The sequence below is a fragment of the Nerophis lumbriciformis genome, linkage group LG01, assembly GCF_033978685.3.
Source record: "Nerophis lumbriciformis linkage group LG01, RoL_Nlum_v2.1, whole genome shotgun sequence".
NCBI lineage: Eukaryota > Metazoa > Chordata > Actinopteri > Syngnathiformes > Syngnathidae > Nerophis > Nerophis lumbriciformis.
Genome location: NC_084548.2, coordinates 74,120,116 through 74,136,255, shown reverse-complemented (window position 1 = coordinate 74,136,255; position 16,140 = coordinate 74,120,116). Strand labels below are relative to the sequence as shown.

Here is a 16,140-nt window from a genome sequence, read left to right as displayed (position 1 = left end):
TGCTTGGTGTTTGGATGTTCACCACAGCCCTTTTAGGCAACAAACTAGTCGGGTATGACTCTACTGGTTGCAGCCGAGTAGTGAACTCCCTTACGACTCCATGGCATCAATACGTAGCTAATCATCACTACAAGAGTGATCGATCAACTTTATTACGCTTTTAATTTTAAAAAACTATACTCGGGAATATTTACAGCTTGTTTAGGCAGCCAACTAGTCGGGCTTGGCTTAAAGACATGATGCTGCACGATTTACAAACAAATAATTGTACATGTTTATCTTAGATGTTTGATCTTGTCTCCTTTGCTTTGTGTTTGGATGTTTACCACAGCCCTTTTAGGCAACAAACTAGTCGGGTATGACTCTACTGGTTGCTGCCGAGTAGTGAACTCCCTTACGACTCAATGGCTTCAAAACGTAGCTAATCATCACTACAAGCATTATCGATCAACTTTATTTTAATTTAAAAAACTATACTCGGGAATATTTACAGCTTGTTTAGGCAGCCAACTAGTCGGGCTTGGCTCAAAGACATGATGCTGCACGATTTACAAACAAATAATTGTACATGTTTATCTTAGATGTTTGATCTTGTTTCCTCTGCTTTGTGTTTGGATGTTCACCACAGCCCTTTTAGGCAACAAACTAGTCGGGTATGACTCTACTGGTTGCAGCCGAGTAGTGAACTCCCTTACGACTCCATGGCATCAAAACGTAGCTAATCATCACTACAAGCGTTATCGATCAACTTTATTACGCTTTTAAATTAAAAAACTGTACTTGGAAATATTTACAGCTTGTTTAGGCAGCCAACTAGTCGGGCTTGGCTCAAAGACAAGATGCTGCACGATTTACAAACAAATAATTGTACATGTTTATCTTAGATGTTTGATCTTGTCTCCTTTGCTTTGTGTTTGGATGTTTACCACAGCCCTTTTAGGCAACAAACTAGTCGGGTATGACTCTACTGGTTGCTGCCGAGTAGTGAACTCCCTTACGACTCCATGGCATCAAAACGTAGCTAATCATCACTACAAGCGTTATCGATCAACTTTATTACGCTTTTAAATTAAAAAACTGTACTCGGGAATATTTACAGCTTGTTTAGGCAGCCGACTAGTCGGGTTTGGCTCAAAGACAAGATGCTGCACGATTTACAAACAAATAATTGTACATGTTTATCTTAGATGTTTGATCTTGTCTCCTTTGCTTTGTGTTTGGATGTTTACCACAGCCCTTTTAGGCAACAAACTAGTCGGGTATGACTCTACTGGTTGCTGCCGAGTAGTGAACTCCCTTACGACTCCATGGCATCAAAACGTAGCTAATCATCACTACAAGCATTATCGATCAACTTTATTTTAATTTAAAAAACTATACTCGGGAATATTTACAGCTTGTTTAGGCAGCCAACTAGTCGGGCTTGGCTCAAAGACATGATGCTGCACGATTTACAAACAAATAATTGTACATGTTTATCTTAGATGTTTGATCTTGTTTCCTCTGCTTTGTGTTTGGATGTTTACCACAACCCTTTTAGGCAACAAACTAGTCGGGTATGACTCTACTGGTTGCTGCCGAGTAGTGAACTCCCTTACGACTCCATGGCATCAAAACGTAGCTAATCATCACTACAAGCGTTATCGATCAACTTTATTACGCTTTTAAATTAAAAAACTGTACTTGGAAATATTTACAGCTTGTTTAGGCAGCCAACTAGTCGGGCTTGGCTCAAAGACATGATGCAGCACGATTTACAAACAAATAATTGTACATGTTTATCTTAGATGTTTGATCTTGTTTCCTCTGCTTTGTATTTGGATGTTCACCACAGCCCTTTTAGGCAACAAACTAGTCGGGTATGACTCTACTGGTTGCTGCCGAGTAGTGAACTCCCTTACGACTCCATGGCATCAAAACGTAGCTAATCATCACTACAAGCATTATCGATCAACTTTATTTTAATTTAAAAAACTATACTTGGAAATATTTACAGCTTGTTTAGGCAGCCAACTAGTCGGGCTTGGCTCAAAGACAAGATGCTGCACGATTTACAAACAAATAATTGTACATGTTTATCTTAGATGTTTGATCTTGTCTCCTTTGCTTGGTGTTTGGATGTTCACCGCAGCCCTTTTAGGCAACAAACTAATCGGGCCTGACTCAGTTTCATCCTTTAATGGTTTCTGTAAAGTAGTTCAGGACGTAGCAACAACTTCCGCAATAAGAACACTTGAAGGTTGTCGATTTTAAAGCAATCCTGTTCACAACGTGTTTTAATATTTACCGCAGCCTGTTTAGGCAGCAAACCAGGTCGGCCTGACTCTAAATAATGACTTCATTATGACAGCATGGCTTTAAGACATAGCAACTATGTCATTGATGCAATAGCTCAAATCATCTTTATGTTTTCTACATGAAAATTTACCAAAGCACTTTTAGGCAACAAACTAGTCGGGCCTGACTTAATTTCACCCTTTACTGATTGCTGTCCTGTAATTCAAGACATAGCAATACATCATCAATAAAAACATTTGAATGTTTTCAATTTAAATCAATCATAGTCACGGTGTGTTCAGATGTTCACCACAGCCCGTTTAGGCAGCAAACCAGGTCATTGTAAATAGTGATGACTTCCTTATGACAACATGGTTTCAAGACATAGCAACTACATCATCGATACAATAGCTCAAATTATCTTTATGTTTTCAACATGTTTGGACATTCACTGCAGCCCATTTAGGCAGTAAACTAGTCGGAGCTGACTCAGGTTCTCCCTCTGCCGGTCACTGCTAAGTAGACTGACTCCTCGGCCTCCAGACACAGCAACTACAGTACATCAGCGACGTAAACATTAACGCCGTGCTAGGATCTTCCCCACCGCAGCCCGTTCAGGCAGCAAACCAGGTCATTGTAAATAGTGATGACTTCCTAATGAATACATGGTTTCAAGACATAGCAACTATATAACTGATAGACTATCTCAAATTATCTTTTAAGTTTTCAACATGATTGGACATTCACTGCAGCCCATTTAGGCAGTAATATAGTCAGAACTGAAACCATGATGTTCACCACAGCCTGTTTAGGCAGCAAACTAGGTCATTGTAAATAGTGATGACTTCCTTATGACAACATGGTTTCAAGACACAGCAACTATATTATCGATACAACTGCTCAAATTATCTTTATGTTTCCGACATGCTTGAACGTTCGCCGCAGCCCGTTTAGGCAGCAAACTAGTCGGAGCTGACTCAGGTTCTCCCTCTGCCGGTCACTGCTAAGTAGACTGACTCCTCGGCCTCCGGACACAGCAACTACAGTACATCAGCGACGCAAACATTAACACAGTGCTAGGATCTTCCCCACCGCAGCCCGTTCAGGCAGCAAACCAGGTCATTGTAAATAGTGATGACTTCCTAATGACAACATGGTTTCAAGACATAGCGACTATTTAACTGATAGACTATCTCAAATTATCTTTAAGTTTTCAACATGCTTGGACATTCACTGCAGCCCATTTAGGCAGTAATATAGTCAGAACTGAAACCATGATGTTCACCACAGCCTCTTTAGGCAGCAAACAAAGTCATTGTAAATAGTGATGACTTCCTTATGACAATACGGTTTCAAGACACAGCAAATATATCATCGATACACTAGCTCAAATTATCTTTATGTTTCCGACATGCTTGGACGTTCACCGCAGCCCATTTAGGCAGCAAACTAGTCGGAGCTGACTCATGTTCTCCCTCAAGACATAGCAACTATATAACTGATAGACTATCTCAAATTATCTTTAAGTTTTCAACATGCTTGGACATTCACTGCAGCCCATTTAGGCAGTAAACTAGTCTGAGCTGAAACCATGATGTTCACCACAGCCTGTTTAGGCAGCAAACCAGGTCATTGTAAATAGTGATGACTTCCTTATGACAACATGGTTTCAAGACATAGCAACTACATCATCGATACAATAGCTCAAATTATCTTTATGTTTTCAACATGTTTGGACATTCACTGCAGCCCATTTAGGCAGTAAACTAGTCGGAACTGACTCAGGTTCTCCCTCTGCCGGTCACTGCTAAGTAGACTGACTCCTCGGCCTCCGGACACAGCAACTACAGTACATCAGCGACGCAAACATTAACGCCGTGCTAGGATCTTCCCCACCGCAGCCCGTTCAGGCAGCAAACCAGGTCATTGTAAATAGTGATGACTTCCTAATGACAACATGGTTTCAAGACACAGCAACTACATCATTGATACAATAGCTCTAATTAACTTTATGTTTCAGACATGCTTGGAGGTTTACTGCAGCCCATTTAGGCAGTAAAATAGTCAGAACTGAAACCATGATGTTCACCACAGCCTGTTTAGGCAGCAAACCAGTTCATTGGAAATAGTGATGACTTCCTTATGACAACACGGTTTCAAGACACAGCAACTATATCATCGATACACTAGCTCAAATTGTCTTTTTGTTTCCGACATGCTTGGAGGTTTACTGCAGCCCATTTAGGCAGTAAACTAGTCGGAGCTGACTCAGGTTCTCCCTCTGCCGGTCACTGCTCAGTAGACTGACTCCTCGGCCTCCGGACACAGCAACTACAGCACATCAGCGACGCAAACATTAACGCCGTGCTGGGATCTTCCCCACCACAGCCCATTTAGGCAGTAAGCTAGTCAGAACTGAAACCATGATGTTCACCACAGCCTGTTTAGGCAGCAAACCAGGTCATTGTAAATAGTGATGACTTCCTTATGACAACATGGTTTCAAGACATAGCAACTACATCATCGATACAACTGCTCAAATTATCTTTATGTTTCCGACATGCTTGGACGTTCGCCGCAGCCCATTTAGGCAGCAAACTAGTCGGAGCTGACTCATGTTCTCCCTCTGCCGGTCACTGCTCAGTAGACTGACTCCTCGGCCTCCGGACACAGCAACTACAGTACATCAGCGACGCAAACATTAATGCCGTGCTAGGATCTTCCCCACCGCAGCCCGTTCAGGCAGCAAACCAGGCCATTGTAAATAGTGATGACTTCCTAGTGAAAACATGGTTTCAAGACATAGCAACTATATAACTGATAGACTATCTGAAATTATCTTTAAGTTTTCAACATGCTTGGACATTAACTGCAGCCCATTTAGGCAGTAAAATAGTCAGAACTGAAACCATGATGTTCACCACAGCCTGTTTAGGCAGCAAACCAAGTCATCGTAAATAGTGATGACTTCCTAATGACAACACGGTTTCAAGACACAGCAACTATATCATCAATACAACGGCTAAAATTATCTTATATGTTTCCGACATGCTTGGACGTTCACCGCAGCCCATTTAGGCAGTAAACTAGTCGGAGCTGACTCAGGCGCTCCCTCTGCCGGTCACTGCTCAGTAGACTGACTCCTCGGCCTCCGGACACAGCAACTACAGTACATCAGCGACGCAAACATTAACACAGTGCTAGGATCTTCCCCACCGCAGCCCGTTCAGGCAGTAAGCTAGTCAGAACTGAAACCATGATGTTCACCACAGCCTGTTTAGGCAGCAAACCAGGTCATTGTAAATAGTGATGACTTCCATATGACAACACGGTTTCAAGACACAGCAACTATATCATCGATACAACTGCTCAAATTATCTTTATGTTTCCGACATGCTTGGACGTTCGCCGCAGCCCATTTAGGCAGCAAACTAGTCGGAGCTGACTCATGTTCTCCCTCTGCCGGTCACTGCTCAGTAGACTGACTCCTCGGCCTCCGGACACAGCAACTACAGTACATCAGCGACGCAAACATTAATGCCGTGCTAGGATCTTCCCCACCGCAGCCCGTTCAGGCAGCAAACCAGGTCATTGTAAATAGTGATGACTTCCTAATGACAACATGGTTTCAAGACATAGCAACTATATAACTGATAGACTATCTCAAATTATCTTTAAGTTTTCAACATGCTTGGACATTCACTGCAGCCCATTTAGGCAGTAAGATAGTCAGAACTGAAACCATGATGTTCACCACAGCCTGTTTAGGCAGCAAACCAGGTCATTGTAAATAGTGATGACTTCCTTATGACAACACGGTTTCAAAACACAGCAACTACATCATCGATACAACTGCTCAAATTATCTTTATGTTTCCGACATGCTTGAACATTCGCCGCAGCCCATTTAGGCAGTAAACTAGTCGGAGCTGACTCAGGCGCTCCCTCTGCCGGTCACTGCTCAGTAGACTGACTCCACGGCCTCCGGACACAGCAACTACAGTACATCAGCGACGCAAACATTAACGCCGTGATAGGATCTTCCCCACCGCAGCCCGTTCAGGCAGCAAACCAGGCCATTGTAAATAGTGATGACTTCCTTATGACAACATGGTTTCAAGACACAGCAACTATATCATCGATACAACTGCTCAAATTATCTTTATGTTTCCGACATGCTTGGACGTTCACCGCAGCCCATTTAGGCAGCAAACTAGTCGGAGCTGACTCATGTTCTCCCTCGGCCGGTCACCGCTCAGTAGACTGACTCTTCGGCCTCCGGACACAGCAACTACAGTACATCAGCGACGCAAACATTAACACAGTGCTAGGATCTTGCCCACCGCAGCCCGTTCAGGCAGTAAGCTAGTCAGAACTGAAACCATGGTGTTCACCACAGCCTGTTTAGGCAGCAAACCAGGTCATTGTAAATAGTGATGACTTCCTTATGACAACACGGTTTCAAGACACAGCAACTACATCATCGATACAATAGCTCTAATTATCTTTGTTTTGTTTGCTAGGACGTTCACCGCAGCCCGTTCAGGCAGTAAGCTAGTCAGAACTGAAACCATGATGTTCACCACAGCCTGTTTAGGCAGCAAACCAAGTCATTGTAAATAGTGATGACTTCCTTATGACAACACGGTTTCAAGACACAGCAACTATATCATCGATACACTAGCTCAAATTATCTTTATGTTTCCGACATGCTTGGAGGTTTACTGCAGCCCATTTAGGCAGTCAACTAGTCGGAGCTGACTGAGGTTCTCCCTCTGCCGGTCACTGCTCAGTAGACTTGACTCCTCGGCCTCCAGACACAGCAAGTCCAGTACATTAGCGATGCAAACATGAAGGATCTTCCCCACCGCAGCCCGTTCAGGCAGCAATGAGGTGTTCAAAGCTGACACTTGGCGCAACATCACCTCCAGCGCCGCCTCGGCGCACAACGACGACACGCTTCCTCCTGATAACGCCGATGCTAATTAGCTCGGACCAAACAAGCTCCCCGTAATCAGACCGCCGCCGCCGCCAGCCGGTTTGTTCTCCTAAAACGCAGCAATTTGCGCCCCCGCCGCTTAAACGGGCATTAAAATAACGAGCGTGATGCGCCGCCTTTACAGCGCAGGCGAGGGGTTTGATTGCACGGGGCAGCAGGATTAATATGCTCGCCGTCCGCCCGAGCAGATGTAACGTTATTTTCATGCAAATGCAGAGGCACTCGGAGCGGGCGCCAGTCCTTCGGGAGGCGTGGCAGCCCCGGAGATTTGTGGGCACGCCAGGCCGTCCGTGTGGACTCCGGCGCTCTCGAGTCGCCGGCTGGGCTTCAGCTCGGCACAATGAAACGGCGCCCTTTCACAAAGACGCCGCACCGTATATGGAAACTCCCGGCAGAACACGTGACCCCCCCCAGACTTCAAAGACCCCCAAAGCAGCGAGCACTTTGGCGACGGAGGTCAGGAAAAACTAACAAGAAAACAACAGAATGATAACGTTGTCTTAACTTATTTATAGTGATAGTTGTATTAATATTGTAAATATATTCATATATCATTTTACATGCAGAAAAAGTTCTAAAAGAAAATACTACAGTATATGTATTTATTATATTTTTATCATCATAAATACATGCAATATTCTTTAAAAAATGGCTACCACTTAGATATCCTACTGTTTTTTTTAAGACATTAAAAAAAGTTTTTAGACGATTTTACCTTGCACATGGAAAAATATGAATATTCTCAAAAATACTAACAATAATTATCACATTATTTTTTTAAATAATGACTTTTTAAACTATTTTTTAAAATACTAATATTCTCTAAAATATAATAACAATAGTTTTGGAAAAATAATGTTTTAAACATTTTTGAAACATGAATATTCTCACAAATATACTAACAGTAGTTATCATATATGTTTTAGTAGTATATTAATAAAATTTTTTAACAGTTTTTAAAAAATATGAATATTCTCAAAATTATACTAAAAATAGTTATATTTTTTAGAATATTAATGATTTAAAAAAATTTTTTAAATATGAATATTCTCAAAAAATACCAGTTTTTTTTTGTTTTTTTTTACAATATTGATTTGTAAAAAAAAAATTAAATATGAATATTCTCAAAAATATACTAATAGTTATCAAATATTTTTTGAAAAATAATGATTTTTTTAAAATATTTTAAAAAAAAATGAATATTCTCAAAAATACTAACAATAATTATCACATATATTTTTTTGAATAATTACTTTTTAAACAATTTTTAACAATACTAATATTATAAAACATATACTAACAATACTAATATTGTAAAACATATACTAACAATATTTATCATATATATATATATATATATATATATATATATATATATATACACATATATATATTTGGAATATTAATGTTTTTTTTTTGTTTTTTTTTAATAATATAAATATTCTCAATGATTTGATTTGTAAAAAAATGTTTTGAATATGAATATTCTCAAAAATATACTAACAATAGATAATATATATTTTTGGAAAAATTTATTTTTTAAACATTTTTGAAAAATATGAATATTCTCAAAAATACTAACAATAATTATCACATATATTTTTTAGAATAATGACTTTTTAAACAACTTTGAAAAATACTAATATTCTAAAACATATTTTTTTTATTTTTTTTTAAATAATGATTTTGGAAAAATAAGAATATTCTCAAAAATATACTAAAAGTCGTTATCATATAATTTTTGGAATATTAATGATTTTTCAAAAATTTTAGAAAAATGTGAATATCCTCAAAAATATACCAAAAATAGTTATCACATATTTTTTAAGAATAAATGATTTTTTTAAACCATTTTGAAAAATACTGATATTCTGAAACATATACTATAGTTATCTCATATACTGTATATATATTTATACATATTTAGAACATTAATGATTTTTAAAACATTTTTGAAAAATAATAAAAGCATGCGATATTTAAAAAAAAAAAAAAAAAGTCAACCACTTTTTCTTTAAAAAAAAAAAAAAAAGTTTTTATACGACTTTATCTTGCACGTCAAGATTATTGTCGAACATTTACGTCAATGTTTGCAATATAATATATATTCATTGAAAATCTATTCATCTTAAGTGTATTTTTTAAATAAATAGGAATTTTGAATTTATTTATTTTTTAATATTTATAAATAGGTGTCTAAAGGTTAATCATTATCTAATTAGTATTAATTTGCAGCAAAAACATCACATGCTAGTCTAAGACTAATTTTCATTTTATTATTGTATTAAATATTAAATACTAAATATTAAATACTAAATATATATATATATATATATATATATATATTAATTGAAAACAAATTTACCATCTTTTAAATGTTTTAATTTTTTTTTTTAAAGGCTAATTAATGACTTTGTTGTTGAATTATGAAACAGTGTGCAACAACAAGCTCAACATTTGGCAAGATCATAATCTCACTTTATGTCGTAATTGAGTACCAAGTCGTAATTGAGTTTATTTTAATGAATGAAAATGTTTGATATAATCGATTTAATAACGACATCGAGCACGTTTTTGTTTTCAGATTATACTTTTCTTAACTATTTGCAGCAAGAGACTCACTATTTGGCGTTTGCATGACTCGTCCCCATGCAATGTATGCGGGCTCACTATTTGGCCAAATTTAGCAGTTTTATTTACATCTCGGTTGCCAGGCAACACCTTCAAAACGCCCCGGTGTGGTGTGGGGGGGGCTCAATAAGTCATAAGTCACACGAGGCACGAATATAAGACGGAATATATAAATAGGAGCACGTGCATGCAGCCAGGTTTCGCGCACGCGGCCGTGACCGCGCACCGTGCACACTTTCTCGGGCACACTCACCTCCTCATCCCGCCCGTCCCGATGGTCCCTCTGCCGGCATGTAGGAGCTGGCGTGACCGGGAGAAGTCGCATCCACACCGGGGACAAAAGAAAAAAAAAAAAAAAAAAGGAACAACAACAACAAAAACGTGTCCGGTAGTCTCCCGTGGAAATTCCGTCCGCACACCTGTTCTGACCCACGCCCCCCCTTCTTGTAAGGCAGCAACTTGAGGTAGGTGAGAGCATCAAATTCCTCCACGTGACCACGACGATGTCGACGACGACGAGGATGATGATGATGATGATGAAGGTGATGGCGCCAAAAGTCCTGCGTGGGGACGCTGCTGCTGTGCGGACATCGTCGGAGCCGCGGCGCGCCTCACTGAGCAGGACGGACTCGGACGCGCGGCTCCATCATCGTCTTCATCATCATCATCATCATCATCGGCGGCATCGTCACCAGCAGCGCGAGGGAGGTGCGCGCGCAGCACGTTCACACACACACACACACTCACACACACACGCGGAAAGACAACTCGACGCTGTGAACACACGCACACACACACACACGCACCCAAGCGCACACACGCGCACACACGCTCACGCACGCAAACACCTACACGCAGTCACGCCCACGCGCGCGTGCACGCGCAAAAACGCCTCCACGCACTCACGCACACACACAATTACACTCATACTTACATGCACACACAGACACACTTGCTCACACGCGGGCGCACACACGCTTAGACGCACATGCACACACACACACACACACACACACACACACACTTTTACACACACTCTTACACGCACACTTACACGCACACACAGACATTTGCTCACACACGCGCGCGCACATGCTCGCACACACGCACTTACACGCACATGCACACGCACTTGCTCACGCGCGCGCGCACACACACACACAAAAACGCCTACACGCACATACTCACACGCACGCACACACACGCAATTACACTCATACTTACACGCACACGCAGACACACTTGCTCACACGCGCGCGCACACACACACTTACACACACACACAAACGCCTACACGCACACGCACACACACACACACACACACACACACTCATACTTACACGCACACATACTGCACTCTAACCCTAACCCCAAACACTAGCCAATAAAAAGATCAAGTAAACATTTATGAATAATACCATCATCAATAATGTTTGAAAAATAATATTCAAAAAGTTACACTAATAGTTAAATATATTTTAGAATAGTAATGTTTTTTTTTTTTAAATATGAATATTCTAAAAAATATATATAATAACAATAGTTATTATATATATATATTTTTTTTAGAATATTTGTGATTTTTTAAAAACAGTTTACATATTAATATTTAAAAAAATTATTCTAACAATAGTTATTAATATGTTTTGGAATATTAATGTTTTTTTTTAGATATTAATATTCTCCAAAAAATATATACTAACAATATTTATATATATTTTTTAGAATATTAGTGATTTAAAAAAAAAAGTTTTGCATATTAATATTCTCAAAATTATACAAACAATTTTTAAATATTATTGATTTTTTTTTTTAAATATGAATCTTCTCAATAATATACTAGCAATAGTTGTCATATATATATATTTTTTTTTAATATTAATAATTTTGAAAAAATGTTTAGAAAAACATGAATATTCTCCAAAATATACTAACAGTACCGTATTTTCCGCACTATAAGGCGCACCTAAAAACCACAAATTTTCTCAAAAGCTGACAGTGCGCCTTATAACCCGGTGCGCTTTATACATGGATAAGTATTAAGATTCATTTTCATAAAGTTTCGGTCTCGCAACTTCGGTAAACAGCCGCCATCTTTTTTCCCGGTAGAACAGGAAGCGCTTCTTCTTCTACGCAAGCAACCGCCAAGGTAAGCACCCGCCCCCATAGAACAGGAAGCACTTCTTCTTCTACTGTAAGCAACCACCCGCCCGCGTAGAAGAAGAAAAAGCGCGCGGATATCACCGTACGTTTCATTTCCTTTGTGTGTTTACATCTGTAAAGACCACAAAATGGCTCCTACTAAGCGACAGGTATCCGGTTCATGAAAAGACGCAATCTCTCCATCCGCACACGGATTACTATTTCACAGCAACTGATATTCCTGTGAACCGCACTGTGGATACAACGGGAGCACGTACGGTGAATATTCGCACCACAGGGAATGAGAAGTCATCCTTCACTGTGGTTCTAGCTTGCCATGCTAATGGCCAGAAACTTCCACCCATGGTGATATTCAAAAGGAAGACCTTGCCAAAAGAGACCTTTCCAGCCGGCGTCATCATAAAAGCTAACTCGAAGGGATGGATGAAGAAAAGATGAGCGAGTGGTTAAGGTAAGTTTAAGTTTACGCGAAGAGGCCGGGTGGCTTTTTTCACGCAGCTCTGTCCATGTTGATATACGTATGTTTGTGATTGCACATTTGCGTACATTTTGGGAGTGAACAGAGTTGTTAGAACGCTAGTTTTTAATATATTATTAAAGTTTGACTGACCTATCCGACTGTTTTTTTGACATTCCTTTAGCGCAGTTAGATGCGGCTTACAACACGGGGCGGCTTATAGGTGGACAAAGTTTTGAAATATGCCGTTCATTGAAGGCGCGGCTTTTAACCCAGGGCGCCTTATGGTGCGGAAAATACGGTAGTTATACATTTTTTTTAGAATAAGGATTTTTTTAAACCATTTATACTGTTTTGAATATTAATGATTTCTGAACATTTTTGAAAAATATTAATGTTCTCAAAAATATACTAACAATAGTTATATATATATATATATATATATAAACTATGGTTGGTATATGTTTTAAAATATAAATATTTTTGTAAATTGTTTAAAAAATCTGTATTCTAAAAAAAAAAAAAAGACAAAAAATATATATATATATATATATATATATATATTTTAGAATATGAATGATTTTTAAACATTTTTGAAAAATATTAATATTCTCAAAAATATACTAACAATAGTTATCACGTATATTTTTCAGAATAAAGCTTTTTTAAACAATTTTGAAAAACACTAATATTCTAAAACATAGACTAAAAATAGTTATCTTATATATATTTTTTAGGATAATAATTATTTTTTTTAAATTTTAACAGTATTAGTGTTCATATCTGCATACATATATTCCTTTGTTTAATTCGTATTACTGCATTGATTTAAAAATTACTGATTCATTCAATAAATCTGAATTAAAATTAAAATGTTTTTTTAATCAACTGCTTTTAGAATGAATGTTTAACTGTAAGCGTGTGATGCACTTTAACGTACAGTAACTTTGCATCCCAATTAAAATATCATGATGTATAGACATAGATGTGTTATTACTTTTATTAGTTGTCATAAAAGTGGCTGATCTAAACATACCTTTCATAAAGATATATTTTTTAAAACCCTTTTTTAAATATTATTCGGATATTTTTGGTCAATTTATTTTCTTCAAAATGTAAAAATTTACTTGAAATAAATAAATGTAAATACAAAAAAAAATATGTTATTTTTATCATTTATACTTATTTTATTTGTATTTATTGAAAAATATTCTTCTTATTAAAAATGATATATACAGTATATTATTAGTGACGTTCTCCTTGTAGTTTCTGTAGGAACACTGCCATCTGTCGGCCGACATGTGAACTCTTCTCCAGCTCTCATGTACTCACTTCAACTTGCTTGTTTGGCTGCAAATTATACATTTGGTGACTCATGTGCCACATTTAAGACGACATAGAATGATACTAATCTCCACATAATGAGTAGATTATTACATATAGTCTGTTCCAGGGTCAAACTGTCATCAAAATGACAAAAAAAGTGACGCGCAAACGGCGCAACTTTGTGTAGTCTTTGATCAGTTCCAGGGTCAAACAGTTGCCAGTGAAAACCTTCAAGCAGCCTCCAAAAAAGGTAAGCTCACCACGTTCTCCCATGCGTCAATAACGCAAAAAAAAGAAGCTAGCGCCATCGCAAGGACGACGAGCGACGACAACCAGCGGTGCACTAAAAGCACGGCTTACAAAGAGCAGGGTGAGGGTGAGGGTGAGGGTGGGGGTCAATAGCTGGACCGCGTCCATATTGGAATTCCTCTCAAATGGATCCCCGCCCGTCAACGCCGGGCAGTAATCAAATAGCGACTTTTTTTTTTTTTAGACGGCGGGCCCTCGCTCGCTACAAGACGTGATTTGCTTGATGGGAAACTAACTCAATTCCTATTGAATGAAGGGGTGAGGGAGGGGGTGGGGGGGGGGGGGGGGGGGGGTTTGCGTACGTTTTGCGCTTTGAGAGAAATGAAAGATTAACCTGATTTGTGAGGTGCAGCTACACGACGCTCCAGTCTCAAACTGTACACAAAAAAAAAAACAATAATGCGCCACACTGTGAACCCACACCAAACAAGAATGACAAACAAATTTCGGGAGAACATCTGCACCGTAACACAACAGGACAAATACCCAGAATCCCATGCAGCCCTAACTCTTCCGGGATACATTATACACCCCCGCCACGGTCAGTGTGACCTGTGTGGTTGTTGACCAAGTATGCCTTGCTGTCACGTACGTGTGCAAGCAGAAGATGTATATTGTATAACAAGTGGCACGCTGTTAATACAGATCGTAGAGGGCGCCAAATGTTGTACCATCATGGCACGCCCTTATTATAGCCGTAAGGGTGAAAATCGGTGATTATTAATCCCGGGTGTTTTCACTCTCACGGGAAAATTGGGGGGTTCAGCAAGTGAGCTGCTGAGCCGCATCAGAGTGATCAAAGAGCCGCATGCGGCTCCGGAGCCGCGGGTTGCCGACCCCTGGTCTATATTCACAAGAAACCGAATAGCTTTGTCTTTGACCTTTTTTTTTTTACTTAAAACTACACCTAATATATAAAGGGGTGGAAAAGTGACTATTACCTGCAGGGCAAACATTAGCTAACCAGAAGGCAATAACAATGTAAACAAAAAACACCTGCTTAAAAGATCTAATACAAATGTCCTTGAGGAATGTAAGGTGGGAGTACTGTAATTACCTAACGTTACATTATTATTTTCCATAACAATTTAGCCCCCTCCACAATATTAACCCGACGTTAAAACAGAACTAGCTATTTATTGATTAGCAATTGCCGAATCATGTAACATTAGCTTAATGCTAAAAAGCCAGGTTAATATCACATTCTGTAACAGACAAATAATGTCATGTAGGCTAACGTTACCTACCTGCTACCTCTGTCTTTTTCTCGTTTCTCCTCCTCTTCTTTTCTCTTTTTTCTTCCCTGGGCACCTGACAGTTTTGGCCGTTTTGACATCTTGTGTTGATTTTTTGATGTGTCCAAAAAAAGTCATGATACGGGAAGGGGGGAGGGGGGGGGGGGGGGGGGGGGCGTAATGTTGTAACAAATAATATTTCTATTAAATAGGCTTTACTTTGCATTTTAATTAACGTGGGATTATTTTTTGTATTTAGAAATAATAGTACCAACTTTTTTTTTTTTTTTTTCTCCAACATTTGTGGCACTGGCGTGGCGCCCCCTGATGGACGGCGCCCTTAGCATTTGCCTATACGGCCTATGCCACGGGCCGGCCCTGGATGCAAGAATAGTTGGAGTGGACATGGCGTGAAGGTAGGGAGGGACATGATTTAATTTTACTATATTTTAAAATTTACAAAAAGGCGGAAGTACAAACTTGGCTAATGAAACAAAAATTAGCACAAGGGCAAAACTATGGACATGAAACAAATAATAGTGATGGGTCCGGCAACACCGATGCATCGGCGCATGCGTCGAGCTCATCGAGCAAAACCCTGTGTCTGTGCGCGTACCGCTTTTAGAAAGTCACGTGACCGATCATGAGCTGTTTTGGTCACGTGACCGATACGCGAACTGTGTCGCACTGACGCCTCCTCTGTGCCCTGTGAGCTCTTTTCTACAGCCGGAGAAATAACAACTA

The 16,140-nt window shown here is 39.2% G+C and overlaps 1 protein-coding gene across 1 annotated transcript in view; it reads right to left on the bottom strand.

The window, feature by feature from the left end:
- The window catches only part of plxna2 (plexin A2), a 665,104-nt gene extending 654,501 nt beyond the window's left edge, over positions 1-10,603 (bottom strand). The window contains exon 1 of the mRNA XM_061925716.2: positions 10,160-10,603. The gene's annotated coding sequence lies outside the window, so the exon portion shown is untranslated. The remainder of the gene's footprint in view (positions 1-10,159) is intronic.
- Positions 10,604-16,140: the final 5,537 nt, after the last annotated feature.